This window comes from Crocuta crocuta, unplaced genomic scaffold, assembly GCF_008692635.1.
Source record: "Crocuta crocuta isolate KB4526 unplaced genomic scaffold, BGI_CrCroc_1.0 scaffold170, whole genome shotgun sequence".
Lineage (NCBI taxonomy): Eukaryota > Metazoa > Chordata > Mammalia > Carnivora > Hyaenidae > Crocuta > Crocuta crocuta.
In genome coordinates this window covers 10,217,412-10,233,608 of record NW_027527853.1, presented here as the reverse complement: position 1 = coordinate 10,233,608, position 16,197 = coordinate 10,217,412, and positions in this window count along the sequence as shown.

Genomic DNA, 16,197 nt, shown 5'->3' with positions numbered 1-16,197 from the left:
TTAACAAATCTAGCAACTCACAGTGTTCCTCTTTTTTTGTGGCGAGAAGACATAAGTTCTACTCTTAATGAATTTTAAGTATATAATATGGTATAGTCACCATGCTGTATGTTAGAGCCCAGTACTTGTGCATCTTATTACTGGAAATTTGTATCTTTTGACCAAGCTCTCCCCATTCCCACCACTGCCCTCAGTCTCCGGGAACCACCGATCTATTCTCTGCTTCTATGAGTTTGAGTTTTTTAGATCCCACATATAAGTGAGATCATACAGCTGCAGAGTGGGCATCCTTGTCTTGTTCCTGACCTTAGAAGAAGAGATTTGAGGTTTTCATCGAGTATGATGTTAGCTGTAGACTTGTCATAAATGGCCTTTATTATGTTGGGATACGCTCTTTTTATATCTAATTTGTTGAAATTTTTTTCTCTTGAAAGGAAGTTAAATTGTGTCGAATGCTTTTTTTCTACAACTACTAAGACAATCATCTGATTTTTATCCTTTATTTCATTAATGTGGTGTATTACATTTATTGAATTGCATTATGTTGAGTCATCTTAATATCTCGGTGGTAGATCCCATTTCATCATGGTGTATGATCTTTTCAATATGCTGTTGAATTCAGTTTAGTATTTTGCTGAGAATTTTGGCACCTGTGAACATCAAGGATATTGGCCTATAATTTTTTTCTTTGGAGTGTCCTTGTCTGGTTTTGGTATCAGGGTAATAATGTTGGCCTCATAAAATGAGTTTGGAAGTGTCCTCTCATTATTAAAGGAAGGATTTAGTGAAATTCAGAGGACAGTAGGCCTTTATAGGCTGCAGAATGAACATGGTATAAGCATGAGAACAGAATATCCCTTCTTTACTGGTTACATGGCCAAGGGCACATCACTGAAACCCTTTGAGCCTTAGCAACCGTGTCACTGAAAATGGAACCATAACACTTGTCTTACTTTGATATGAGAGACTGATGGAGATGCTGAGTGAGGACACACTCAATGAAGTAGGTCAATAGAACAGAATACAGAAACCAAAAACAGACCCACACATATATACCCAACTGATTTCTGCCCAAGGTGCAAAGGTAATTCAATGGAGGAAGAATAGACCTTTCAATAAATGAGTAAATGGTGCAAAGACAACTCTATCAGCAAAGAAGCTCTATCAGCAAAAAATATAAAATAAAATTTACCTTGATTGACACCTCATGCCTTATGAAAAATTAACTTAAAATGTATCACAGATTTATTAATAGCCCCAAATGGGAATAAAACCCCAAAATGTCCTTCATCAGATAGATGAATGGACATAGGGCTAGGTGAAGAATTCTTAGACTTGGCAACAAAAACGTGATCCAAAAAAAGAAAAACCGGTAAACCAGACCTCACTAAAACTGAAATATTTTGCTCTTTGACTCTGTTAAGAGAATGAAAAGACAAACTTCAAATTGGGAGAAATTATTTGCAAACCACATATCCAACAAAGACTTAATTTAGAATGTGTAAAGAACGCATATCTTCCATAAGCAGGAAAGACTATCCAGTGGAAAAAAGACAGTCTCTTCAACAAATGATGTTGGGAAAACTGGACGGCAACATGCAAAAGAATGAAAGTGGACCACTTTCCTACACCACACACAAAAATAAATTCAAAACGGATTAAAAACTTCAATGTGAGACAGGAAACCATAAAATCTTAGGGAAGAACACAGGCAGTAACCTTTTGGACATCAGCTGTAACAACTTCTTACTGGATATGTCTCCTAGGGCAAAGGAAACAAAAACAAAAATAAACTACTGGGACTTCATCAAAATAAAAAGCTTCTGCACAGCGAAGGAAACAATCAACAAAACTAAAAGGCAATCTATAGAATGTGAGAAGATATTCACAAATGACATATCTGATAAAGGTAAGTATCCAAAATCTCTAAAGAACTTATCAAATTCAATACACTAAAAAATATATAATGCAGTTAGAAAATGGGCAGAATACACGAAGAGATATTTATCCAAAGAAGACATCCAGATGGCTAACAGACACATGAGAAGATACTCAATATCACTCATCATCAGGGAAATACAAATCAAAACTGCAATAAGATATTACCTCACACCAGCCAGAATGGCTAAAGTTAACAACACAGGAGTTAACAGGTGTTGGTGAGGAGGATGTGGAGAAAGTGGAACACTTCTGCACTGTTGGTGGGAATGCAAACTGGTGGAGCCACTCTGGGAAGCAGTATGGAGGCTTCTCAGAAAGTTAAAAATAGAACTACCCTACAACCTGGCAATTTCACTACTAGGTGTTTACCCAAAGGATACAAAAATGCTGATTTGAAGGGATACACGCACCTTGATGTTTATAGCAGTAGTAGCAACAATAGCCAAACTACGGAAAGAGCCACAAATTTCCATCAACTGGTGAATAGATAAAGAAGGTATATCTATATATTTAGACTCAGCCAGTCATGTGCAATGACATAGATGGAGTGAGAGTCTATAATGCTAAGTGAAATAAGTCAATCAGAGAAAGACAACTACCATGATTTCACCCATATGTGGAATTTAAGAAACAAAACAAATGAACATAGGGGGAAAAAGAGAGGCAAACCAAGAAACAGACTATTAACTATAGAAAACAAACTGACGGTTGATTACTAGAGAGGAGGTGGGCAGGGGGGAATGAATTAACCAGGTGATGGGAATTGAGTAGTACACTTGTGATGAGCACCGGATGTTGTTTGTAAGCGATGAATCACTAAATTCTACACATGAAACAATACTGCACTGTATGTTAACTAGCTGGAATTTAAATAAAAACTTGGCGGTGGGGAGGAGGGGAGGGAAGGAAACAAACACACAAAAAAAGAACTCAAAAGCTCACCAGTAACAATTTCAAAAGGATCAAATTAGAAAATTGGCATAAGACACAAACTGACATTTTACTGCAAAGAATATACAGATGGCAAATAAGCACATAAAATGATGTTTAACATTATTAGTCACTAGGGAAATGTATACCGAAATCAGTGAGATCTCACTACACACCTATCAGAATGGCTGAAATAGAAAGTGATGCCAAATGCTGGTGAGAATGTAGAGAAACCAGATTACACATGTATTGCTGGTGGGAATATAAAATGATCTAGTCACCCTAGAGAAGAAGATGGAAGTTTATAGCAAAAGTCAAAAATACCCTTACTACATGATCTAGCGATTTCCTTTTAGGCATTTATCCCAAAAAAATGGAGACATAGTCATACAAAAATTTGTCCATGAATGTTCTGAGAAACTTTGTTAGTAAGAGCCCAACCTGGAAATAATCCAAATACCCTTGAATGTATGAATGATAGTGAAATAAACAGTGGTACATCCATGCTGTGAAATAAAAAAGCAATAAAAAAGAACTATTGATACACATGACCTGGATAGGCCTAACATGAAAAAACAATCACAGGTTACATACTATATGGTTCTATTTATATGGCATTTTTGAAATACTGCAATGCTCCTTGAAATGTTATATTGAAAATTATAGTGATGGAGAACAGATTAGTGGGTGTCAGGTGCTGACTGGGGAGGGGAAAGAAGGTATCTGTGTTTATAAAGGAAAGTTAGGTACCAACGATCTTTGTGATGGAGCTGTTCTTTATCTTGACTCTGGTGGTGGTCACATAAATCGACATGTGCAGTAAAATTACATAGAGCTGGTACACAACACACACACACACACACACACACACACAGAGAAATACATATCAAAATGGTGACAGCTATACAAGGATGATAGGTTCTATCAATGTCAATTTCCCGTTATGATATTGTACTACAATTATACATTAAATTCCTGTTGGGAGAAACTGTAGGAAATGTACACCGAATCTCTCTATACTGTTTCTTAGAACTGTATGTGAATCTACAATGATCTCAAATTAAAAAGTTTTTAGAAATACAAAAATATAATGGAATATAAATTAAATTCAAGATGTAGATCAAAAGAGATGAAAAGATAATATGAGGTAAAATGGATGAGTCAGAGAAACTGTCTGAACAGCAGTCAGACAGAGAGCTGAGAAAATACTTGGTGGCTGATGTTGTTTGAGGATATAATCCAGCAAAATAGGTAAACAGAAACAACGAGAGAAAGAAATGGGATCCTGAAAACAGGGGCTGGAGGCCCAGAGATTCAGTAAATGAAAATCTTGGGATGACAGCTCTGTGATTTTCCAAGAGAACAATCCTTTGAGTTTATAGCAGCAAATCAGAAAACTCCAGGAAGGATCTCCTTGGGGAGAAAATCGAGTGCTTTATGCTCTAGACATTATAATTGAGGATTTGGATGAACTTGAAGATACGCTGAAGACACATCATTATTCTTACAAAAGAAACAAGAAAGAAATTAGAAACTCCAAGGAAAACAGAAAACTGTGGCCCAAATGTGAAACAAGTCAAACGTGCCATATTTTAAGCAATTGATGCAGAGTAAGGAAACCCAATATATTTTATCTCGATGCTATGAAAATTTGCAGCCCGGGGATAATATCAGGGACCACACAGAGATATAATTCTTGCAGACCACTTTACCATGAAATGGACAATGTTTTTAATAATAACAATGTTAATGTCATTACTTAACTTTTAAACTTTTGAATTCAACCATAGACAAAGTATGGAAGACATGATTATGGTTACGAAAGAGACTGAGACTGTTAACACTTTGACAATATAAAAATAAAACTGGCAGAAGGTAGAAAGTAGGCATGAAAGAATGAGAGAGAGGGAGGGAGGTGACATAGAGAAACTAATATTTTCATCTTTCAGTAGGAAAACCCAGAACAAGCAGTAGAAATACAAATATGTCATTTAAATTAACAAACCAACGAAAGACCAATGAAAAGAGGCAATACGAGCGGGTGGTGTCAGGCCACATTCCGGTGCCAGCAAGCCTGCTTTCCCGTGCAGCTCTGACAGGAGTTGTTCTATTACCTTGAGCAAATTAGTTAATCTCTTTGTGCCTTTTCTTCCTCATCTGTAAAATATAATTGGCAATAGTGTCTGCTTCAAGGCTGTTACAAAGATGGAACGGGTTAATATTTGTTAAGTTCTTAGTGCCTGGCAATTGCAGGTACCACGTAAGTATCTGATAAATAAGCCATGATGTTTTGGGCAAGGCTCACGGGAGGAGAGGTTAGGAACGGTGCATGAAGTCGTCACGATCATCCTGAACACCAGCCTAGCATTGAAAATTAGAAATGGAAATATTTTCATGGTTTTCAATTTATGGAGAGATGAATGAAAACCAGAAAAGAGGAATGAGAATAGCTTTAGGAGCAAGGACGAGGCAAGGAGAAGGGTAACATATGACACTGTCTCTTACACATATATGTGCACATGCGCACGCGCGCACACACACGCCAAGCATAAGGCAAAGGTGAGGGTTAAGGCCTGACAGATTGAACTGGTAAAGGAGCAATGAATCCTCTTTAGAGATCATTTATTACTTATGTAAACAGAAGAAGGAAGAGCACCCAAAGGTGCCGGCTTCCTGTGGCTCTTACCCAGGGTGACACCCAAACCCAAGTGGCCAGATGACGGCAGTGTGAGTGATGGGACACCCCTGCTGAGGGGCCAATGCCAGCCTGCAGCTTAGGGGTTGGAGAATATGCAGCTAGATCCTGGGTGGGAGGACTGAAGGCTCCCTACTTCATCAGAGCTTGGGAGATGATAAGAAAGCCTCCTGACAGCCTCCCTGGGGAGGCAGGGAGGCTAGCGGGGATGGCCTGGCAGCAGCTCCTCACAGGCCCCCCACACCCTTGTGCTCTGGGGAGTCCATAGGCATCTGGCCAGGACTTAAAACAATGGTTCAAGCCTTACCTGTGTGCGTGGCCTATGTGGATACACACGGGATTGCCATGGCCATGACGTATGTGCCTACATACATGTGTATATGTACATATGTTGTCGGTTCATGTTCATGGTCAAATACTCTTCCACATGTACATGTGTATGTGTGTGAGTTCCATATCTAGTGGTTTCCTATATAGAACACAGTATATGGGGGTGGGGGGGAACCTGGGTGGCTCTGTCTGTTAAACGTCTGACTCTTGGTTTTGGCTCACTTCATGATCTCACAGTTTCACAAGTTTGAACCCTGTGTCTGCTTAGGATTCTCTCTCTCTCCCACTCTCTCTGCCCCTCCACTGTTCACACTGTCTCTGCCTCTCTCTCAAATTAAGAAAAAAGAACATAGCATAAGGTATCACAGTGCAGAGTACACAGCAGAGGCGGTATCCGTATATAGGCTGAGTCTCGCAGGCATGTGGGGGCAGGGCCAGATGACCCTTTGCAGGAAGAGGGACTGGGGCCGACCAGTCGTTGAGAATGAGGAGCAGTTCCATCTTCTAGAAAACTGCCCTCGAAGCTGAAACTTACAGCAAAAGTTCAGAAATAGAATATGGGTTGTGGTTTGAAAATGAATAATGGAAATGTCTAAACTAATCTGAAAATGAATAATGGAAATGAGTGAGCTAAGCTGGTTCCTTTAAGTACTTCACTTTTTCATTCGAAAGGGTCACTGAACGTGGTAACAGGGAGATCAGTGGGCAAAAGAGTCAGCAGGGGCCGTTAGATGACTTGGTATCATTTCAGACCCTCAGGATAAAACTACTTCACGTAGAACAGAAATTGGCAGTTGCGTCCGTTTCCAAGGAAGGGGTGATGAGGTATTAAAGGAAAATTTTGAGCCCGAGTTTTCCCATCTGTAAAACTTGGATTAAACTCTGTACTCTGCTCACATCACAAGTGATCGTGGAGAACAAATGAGTGAGTGAGCAGGTTCAATGCTGCCTTGCCCTGTGCACCTGCCGTATCCCATGGACACAGGCCACTGCCGGGGGTCAGAATGGGAGAGAGGCCAAGTGCCCAGATTATCAGACAGTCCTTGTAAGAACACTTGACAAATTTCAGAGTATTGAGAAAATCGATGTGCTCTTCCAGTGAGAGTGAAAACCATCCAAAAGAGTCTGATTCAAGAGTTCGGAAGTTTTTTCTTACCCTTGGGTAATTCTTTTCAGTATAGAGATTATGGTCAGCGTTATCACTTCATAAAGAGCTGTACTCAAAGGGAGTAAGGCTCTGACCCTAGTCAGCTGTGGACCTTACACATGTGTTTTACCTCCTTACATCTTAATTTCCTCCAATGTGAAATATGGTTGATGACACAGTCTTTGCCGAGTTGTGAGAGTGTAGTGAGATAATACTTTTAAAATGTTTTGCAAGTTGCTTAACACTTAGTGACAACAAATGGAGCTACTAAAAGTACTGTTATTGTTACAATTATTACTATTTTTATATATGATGGCCCTGCTAAAGATGGTAACTGTTAAGTGAAATCACCATGGGCTACATTGAACAAGCTAGTCTGATGCCACAAATAATACATGTGCACTGTTTTCTCTTCATTAGAGTATCTCCTCACTCCAGTAGTTCCTCATGTTAATGTGAGGTAGGTGTTATGACTCCAATTTCCCCAGTGCGGACAGCCTCAGAGGGTTTCAGTGATGTGCCCTTGGCTTGTGGCCAGTAAAGAAGTGGAAAATTCTGTTTCTCAGTCTTATGTCCATTATGCAACATACAAATACCTACTGTGTTCTGATATTTCACTAAATCCCTCACTAAAGAATTGGATTTCTTTGTTCTATGATAAAAGAAATTTGCTTCAACTTAAAAAAAATAAAACTTTATCATAAAATGTCAAGCCTGAGTAATAACCTAGAAGCCAACCCTTCAAGCTGGAATCAGGTTTTCGCAAGAAGGGGAGACACTGAAAGTCACAAAGCTACTAAATATTGATAGCGGAATCCAGATGGTCCATGTCTTAGGGAAATGTCTTTTTAATGTGCTATGTGGCTTTTCAGACAGACCCATCGATTTGTTTTTCTGCTTGTGCATGAGAGCATGTTTTTCATACCGTAAGTGTAAATGTGTCACGGTGATCTACCTGTCTCTTGCTTTGGTGCGGATGAGGGCCTCCTGGCTGTTCACACGTAGTATAACCACAATGCCTGGGAAGATGGGTATTCACCACGCTGTAATACACTCACAAACACAGCATTTTATCTCATGATAAAATGCACAAGATAGCCAGAGTCACAACAGCCATCTAGACTTCCAAGCTCATTAAAAAGGTGCAACAGGAATTTCCTACTTGCCTCTGCCAAATTGGACCAGAGGAACTTGTCAAATACAGATGCCCCAAATCCTGGAAGTTGCTTCCCTGGGTAGCTGGAGAGTATACTGGTGAAGTGAGAACTTTCCTCTAATCATGTTAAGCAAATAGTGGCAACATCAACCCATCAACAGGAGTCATCAGGCTCACGAGAAATGAAATATTGTCCAGCTCACCAATCCAAACAACTGTGGCCATGGCTGGGCAGATTGTATAAACAACCACTAAAACCTCTCTCCTCCATGAAATATTCACCTGTTGTCTGCTGCCAAAACCAATAAACGACCTCCTTGACTGAGTCATCTAAACATTTCCTTTGACAGCAGCGGCTTTCAGCTCTAAGTGCAAAGCCAAAGCTGTGTGACAAATATACCATGGGTCCTATCTTTGGATATGAGTGATGTTTGCCATCAGCCCATTAAAAACATACCCCGCTGTTATGGGTGAAGTGTCAATAGTTTTGGAAAATACAGTGAAAAGAACGATGGATCATTTTTCCATGACTCCAAAACCTGTGGATGGATTTTTGTTAAAAAGACTTAAATGGTGTCATAAAGCCATGAAATAAACCTTTCTCCTCCCCTTATAACTCCCCCTTCCATATGTGTGAACCCATGAGCACATGCTATCTCATCTGCAAATTGTGTGCTGGAGTCAGGGTTAAATCCCACAGGACCTGTCCCACAGATGATTTTGAGGCTTGCCTGATGCCCCCCTTTCTCCTGGGGCCCCTACACGAAACATGGTCTGTCATTTATAGGCTGTAAGTTACCCAGAGTTCGTATGACATTTTTCAGATTTCTCCGCAATAGCTCTATACAAATTTGACAGATTTCTCAACGCATCCCCTGCGGATGTGGCACATGCCCATTTCAGCACAATTTTACCCTCCGTGTTATCTCAACTGTGCAGAGTATCAAGTACAACTCTCATAGTTAGCATGACGTGGACTGGTTAGTCAGAACACGCTGGTAAGGCAGGAATTCTAAAGATTCCAGGCAGTAACTGTAACTACTTCATTTCAATCTTAGAAATGTGAGTGGGGCCATGTTGTGTCTTCTCACCTTTCCTACCCACACCATATCCATAGTTATTTGCAGTTATTTAATGTGCAACTTTTGCAATGCAACATGAATGCAGAATTTTGCTAGACACTTTAAAATGAAAAAAATGCCAATACTTTACAATTGTTTCTTCCATTCCCAATTTGAGAACAGTATTTTCACGTCTTATGGGACTCTTCCAAAATATCCAGCTTAATTTTATTATATTCAGCATCTGTCTCTTGCTACATTAGTTTCATAATACCTGATTATAGTATAACGGATATAAATGATATAAACAGCTTTAGAAAGTACAGAAATGTGTGCTTAGCCTAGTCCCAAGTTTCCTGCACTGCCATGTGTATCAGTCAATGTGCTTAATTGGTTAATTCAGCATTGGATAACTCAGCAAATTAAGGATGAATAAGGTAGCTTCTGTTGTGACGTTTCTTGTTAAAAAAAAAAAAAGATGATGGATGAGCTACTTTTCCCTCTACACACTTTTAAAAAAACTAATAGAACTTATTTATTTATTTTTATTTTTTTAAATGTTTATTTACTTTTGAGAGAGTCAGAGCATGAATGAGGGAAGGGCAGAGAGAGAGAGAGAGAGAGAATCTGAAACAGGCTCCAGGCTCCGAGCTATCAACACAGAGCCCAACGCGGGGCTAGAACTCACAGGCTAAGATCATGACCTGAGCCAAAATTGAATGCTCAACTGACTGAGCCACCCAGGTGCCCCAGTAGACATTATTATTATTTTTTTTTAGAGCAGTTTAGGTTCACAGCAAAATTGAGCAGAAAGTACAGGGTTCTTGCACAGATCCCCATCCTCTCACACACATACAACACCCAGCACCACAAAGCGATATATTTATTATAATTGATAAACCAGCATTGACACATTGTTGCAGGATTCTCACACAGAAAGTCATGACACCCAGGCTTTTCTTTCCAGGAAGCAACTTTATTCATGCAGGCACCGCTCAGTTGGGTTCGTCCCCAAAAGAACTGAGCGGCCCACATCACATGGCATAGTTGGTTTTTTTTATACATTTTCTATTTCTTTGTCTCCCATATATGGTAACACAAATAAACATGCAGTTTGATTAAGTGGTCTCAGTTTACAAGAACATGGGGGATGTAGGCACCTGGATGCATATCTAGGTGACCTTGAAGTCTTCTCTCCTCTCTTCTTCATTTTTTTTCTCTCTCCTTAGGGAGGGGTTCCTACCACAACATCATTGTCGGTTGAAGTCCATAGTTTAAATAGGGGTTTACTCTTCGTATTCTATATTCTATATGATGTTTTTCTATCAAACCATTAAAAACACACCCTGCTTTTGTGGCAGGGGGTTTTGAAAAGTGGATAAAGACAAGTGTCTGCCCTTACAGTTATCACACAGAATGGTTGCATTACCTTAAAAAATGCTCTGTACTCTACATACTCACCTCTGTCTCCCCACAAAACCCCTGGTGACCACTGACCTTTTCACTTCTTCTATGGTTTTAACTTTTCCCAGAAGGTCATGAGATAGGGATCAGACACTATGTAACCTTTTCAGATTGACTTCTTTCACTGAGGAATATACCTTTAAGTTTCCTCCATCTCTTTTTTGCAGCTTGATACCTCCATTCGTTTTAGTGCTGAGTAATATCCCATATTCTGGGTGTACTAGATTTATTTATCTATCACCTAGAAGAGTATCTTGGTTGCTTTACGCTTTTTTCAAATTAAAATTTTATTTTGAGATAATTGTAGATTCACGTGCAGCTGTTAGAAATAATACAGAGAGATCCCATGTACCTTTGAAGCAGTTTTCTCCAATGACAACCACTTGCAAAATTATAGTACAATGTAACAAGCAGGTTATTGACATTGATACACTCCACTGACCGTTTTCCGAATTTCTTTAGCTTTACTTGCATTCATTTGCGTGTGTTTGTGTGTGTGTGTGTGTGTGCTTCCTGGCATACGATGTTATCACATGTGCAATTTTGTATCATAGTTTGACCCTGAACAGCTCCAATATCACAACGTCCCCTCTTTGACCTTTTATATACACACCCACCCAACTCTCCCTTATCTCTCTCCCCTTCAGCAACATCTTGCAACCACTAACTTGTTCTCCATTTCAGAATATTACATAAATGGAATCATATGGTATGTAAGATTTTTAACAACAGCTTTACTGAAATACAATTCACAAGTCACAAGATTTAATCTTCCAAAATGTTTAAGTCGTTTTAGTATATTTACCACATTGTGCAAACATCACCACTAATTACAAATATTTAAATACCCGTACGTATTAGCAATCACACCTCATTCCCACTTTCCCCAACCCACTGACTAATGAATGGTAGTAATGTCATAAACCGGAGAGAGAAAAGTGGAAATATTCTGAGTTAGCTGCGCTACACACTAGGCAGAATGGTGTGTTTTCAAGGTAAACTTAGACTAGTTAAAAATGAATATTGGAAACTCTATAGCAATTATGAAAATAAAGAATAGGCATACAATTTATACATTTAAAGAAAAATAAAATGAAATCCTACAATGCTCCATTAAAACCAGAGAAGTGGGATGCCTGGGTGGCTCAGTTGGTTAAATATCCAACTCTTAATTTCAGTTCAGGTCATGATCTTACGGTTCTTGAGATTGAGCCCCTGCGTTGGGCTCTGCACTGACAGAGCAGAGCTTGCTTGGAATTTTCTTTCTCTCCCTCTCTCGCTCTCTTTCTCTCTCCCCTGCCCCTTCGTGCCATTCTATCATTCTCTCTCTCTCATAATAAAACTTAAAAAAAAGAGAAAACAACAGAGAAAGTAGAACAAATGGAGAAAAAAACCCAAAATAAAAACACAATGAATACNTATACATTTAAAGAAAAATAAAATGAAATCCTACAATGCTCCATTAAAACCAGAGAAGTGGGATGTCTGGGTGGCTCAGTTGGTTAAATATCCAACTGTTAATTTCAGTTCAGGTCATGATCTTAGGTTCTTGAGATTGAGCCCCTGCGTTGGGCTCTGCACTGACAGAGCAGAGCTTGCTTGGAATTTTCTTTCTCTCCCTCTCTCGCTCTCTTTCTCTCTCCCCTGCCCCTTCGTGCCATTCTATCATTCTCTCTCTCTCATAATAAAACTTAAAAAAAAGAGAAAACAACAGAGAAAGTAGAACAAATGGAGAAAAAAACCCAAAATAAAAACACAATGAATACAAAACAATTCCACAATTTGTTGATATTGGTCCAAATATTTTAATACCCCATTAAATGTTAAAAACAAAATGCAGCTGATTAAATTGGAAGATCTAGTTGGCTTTATTAAATGATTCATGAATCCAGCAACATCCCGTCTAGCAATTAGAAGGGTGCTCAGAGGAGTTGTGTGAAAGGGAAGGATTTTACAGGAAGTAGGGCCAGGCAAGAAAATTATTAGCAAGAGAAAAAAACTGTTCCAGGCAAGATCTTTCCCTCAGGGAGAAGAGGAGGAGGTCTTATTATGCAGATTACTTCATCTTCCTTTGGGGGGTGGGAAGGCCCTTAGAGCAGATTACTTCAGAGGCACTGATCAGAGATTTCGTGACTGGTTAACACTACATTTCTGGGGGAGGTTGCACTGCAATTAGACTAGGTATTGAACTCTGATTTGGGGATAAGGCCTAAGTGATGCCATTTTGGTCCCGCGGTTTTCTTTTTAACAGTGTATATGGCTCACATGCACACATTAAATAACAACAACAACAACAACACAGATTGTCAGAATGGATGAAAAAGAAGACCCAAATATATACTGTCTACAAGAAACCCACTTTAAATATGAAACAACAGGTTAAGCATAAAGGGATGGAGAAAAATATGCCGTGGTAACTCTAATCCAAGGGGATATGAAACATCTATATTAATTTCTGGTAAAGCAAACCTCAGAACAAGGGAAATGATAAAAAATAAAAGATGCCACTTCTGTAGGGAGCCAAAGCAATCCTTACTGTATATGCATCTATCAACAGTGTCAAAATCTATGAGGCAAAACCTAATAGAATTGGAAAGAGAAAACAAACAAGCAAAGTATCCATTTCTCTGTCTCTTCACAATGTCTGGGCTCAGATTAATTAATGTCTTTCTCTTAACCTTTACTCACCATGTAACATATGGCTAATGGAGTCAGACATTGTTGTTGCCCAAACCCTCATGCTCATTGACAATTTTATTTGTCTAATTCATTGCAGCATGGATTTGCAGTATAAAGATTACAGCCCTCAATCTCTAAAAGGACTCCTTGGGTTCAAATCTTGATCTTCTCATGACTCACTGTCTATTTTGAGGTCAGTTACCTAACCTCTTGCATATCTGAGATATGATTCTTAAAAATAACCTACTTCAGCTTTTTGTGCATTAAATGAGATGATCTATGCAAAGTTTCTGAATGTAGAAGGGCACAGTCAATGTTTCTGGTCATTACTATTTTCATCAGCCATTAAAGCCCTGATGTATTTATCTTTAAATTAAGGAGAGTAATGGTACCAATTCATAGCATGTGAGGGATTCAGGTCAAAGTCGGCAGAGGAAATGTCTTATACAGGGTCTTGGGGGACCAGACAAAAAGTCTTAGAGCAATTCTCGTCCCTGTTGTTGAACTCCAGCCCCTTCTCAGTGTTTTAGAACCATCAAGTTTGGATTTACTGTCAAGAGCAACGCTCACTAACGTGTCTGACTGATCCTCATGCAATGAGATCTATAATAGAATATTCTTGCTTTTCCAGCTAGATACAGACACTCAATGGGGCTAGAAGGCTCACTCTACCGGTAAAGCCATCCTTGGGAAGGAGTAGAGGTTGCCCTGTGGTCAGGGAAGGTGGTCAGCATGAGGATGGTAGGTGCTGGGCTCAAAATGAATCATGGCAAAAGGAAGAACAAAGAATCTAACCAAGCTTTTCATGCTTTGTACTTTTCTTATGGCCCTGAGATGGCTGGCCTTGGTGTTACAATTAATTGGGTGCTTATAACAGACCTATTTTCCTTCCGTATCCCTTCTATCCCCACCAAAATATAAAGCTCCTTAGAGGACAGATGCTGCACATTTTCTAATTTCACATTACCAGAAACGGATTGGACCCTCAATAAATGTTTAACACATAAAGAAAGATCCTTTATTTTCTTGTCCAAGGACATGCCACTGCTTCTCTTTTATATTTTAATATTTAGTAAGAACTACTCAATATTAGTAAGAACTACTCACCCCAGTTTCCCAATCCCCACATCACATCACATCACAGTTTTTGGGAAAACTAACCACTCTACTTGTCATGTTTAATTTGTGTATGTGTGTGGGCATGCGTGCGCACATGTGTGCGCATGTGTATTGAGTGTTAAGGAAGGAGGTTGGTGGGTAATTAATAGCAACACAGCATCATCTAGATCTTCTTAATGAAATTCATGTCTGGCAGCAATTTTCATAAATTTAATGTTTTCAGGAACAAATTGGAGAGAAGGCACCCATGTAAACGTGCTCTTTTTCTCCTTGGAGAGAATCATTGTTCTCTTTTTCCCTACAAGCAGCCACAGTGGGAATCTCAGCTGACTTGGGTGATGGAAAAGTATTTACAAATGCTTTCCTTTTCCCCCTATGGAGATATTCTGGGCTATTTCCATATTTCTTCAAGTGAGTTTGGCTGGAGGAGGAGAGGGAAGGAGTTTCAGGCACAGAGTTGAGTGGTGTGTTGAACTGCTGGCAGGAAGTTGGAATGGGGCACGCTAGTGTCATTCTAAAGCAGTCCTCACGAACGCTAAGCCAGCTACCCACTAGTTTTGATGTTCCTGAATATCCCCTTTCCAACAATCTTGTATTAACATTTGCCAAAGCACAAAACATTCAGAATTCACTAAATGTAAAATTGCTTTCTGGGTAATTTCATTTTCATGCTACTTATAGGCACACCAATGCCTAATTTGAAGTCAATTTGTTTTGGAAAATATCTTTTGCACTTTACATTTTCCTTGTGATTGGTTGTCTATTAGGGATTTAGGAAGGGAAAATGGCTTGTGATGCCAGGTAGATGTGTCCCCAAAGTGTGAACCACTGTTGGAGTCAAGGCAGAGATGCAAAGTGCAGTTTAACTATATTCCATTTTCTGCTGACTCACCGCGTAACGGTTGGGAATATTTATGTTTCATGTCCACATTTTATGAGGCATTGGCAGAATAAGAGGTGGCCAGGAGAAAGAACAAATTTTTCTTGCAGAGACAGCTATAAAGCAGTCATGTACAGCTATTGCCTGATGCATAGAATTTTTTAGACTATTCCTTTTAAAGAAAAAATTATTCATGACACTTGTTAAAGATGGCAAAGAAGACTTTATTTAAGGGGGTATGCTACAATGAGCTTTTTTAGTTGAGGAAAGAGATTGGGCTCAACTCAGAATACAATATGGAAAAGTAGGAATTTATAGCCAAGGAGCAGGGTGGGTGGGAGGTCGGTGAATGGAAAATTACTAAGAGGTAGTGTAATTCTTTACTAAACTGACCTAATGGGATTTTAGGCAGGCCAGGGTGATATGATATCAAAGGTGGGGAATTTTTGCTACACTGATTCCTCAGGATTCTTGCTAAAATTGGAATAAGTAGGCTAAGGACAGAGCCTTTCTCGGTCAAGGGCTTGACCCAAGGTCAAGGCAAGTTTAGTGGAAGAAAGAATCTTTGTCATCCCCCGAATCTATTGTCCAAAATATTTCACTCTAACTAAATATCATTTCAAATATTGATGACATTTAGTGACTAATCTAAAGGCAAATTATCCTGAAGTTGAAAAAACTGTTTTGGTAAAATCTCTCTTTATTCTTTCTTTTTTTAAAAAGTTTTAATTTAAATCCCAGTTCACATATAATGTAATATTAGTTTCAGGGGTACAATTAATGATTCAACACTTC